We start from the raw sequence: 429 nt of genomic DNA on the forward strand, positions 1-429 counted from the left end.
GGGGGGGGGGGGGGGGGGGGGGGGGGGGGGGGGGGGGGGCGGGGAGGCGCCGGCGGCGGCCCGGCTCCCTCTGAGAGCGCGAGCCCGCCCGCGCCCGGGCTTTAAGCGCGGCCCCCGCAGCGCCCCCCGCGGCCGCCGCCCGCAGCGCGTCGCGGCCCGCCCGCCGCCTCCGCCAGGGAGCCCTCGAAGGGGCGCGTGCCGCGTGGGGACGTGGCGGGACGGCGCCCGCTAGCGCGAGGCCCTGGGACCAGCAGCCACGAGGGTGGGCAGGGCCCTCCGTGGACCGGCGGTCCTGTGCGGACTCTACGGAGGGCAGCTCCAGACCCCTCACCAGGCCATCCCCGGTCGGGACATCTGTTCTAGGGAAGCCAGGAGGACCCCGTTCGCAGGGGAGGACCCTGGAGCACCGCCCAGGGGCACCGTAGCTGG

Source organism: Panthera uncia (genome assembly GCF_023721935.1).
Source record: "Panthera uncia isolate 11264 chromosome A1 unlocalized genomic scaffold, Puncia_PCG_1.0 HiC_scaffold_17, whole genome shotgun sequence".
NCBI lineage: Eukaryota > Metazoa > Chordata > Mammalia > Carnivora > Felidae > Panthera > Panthera uncia.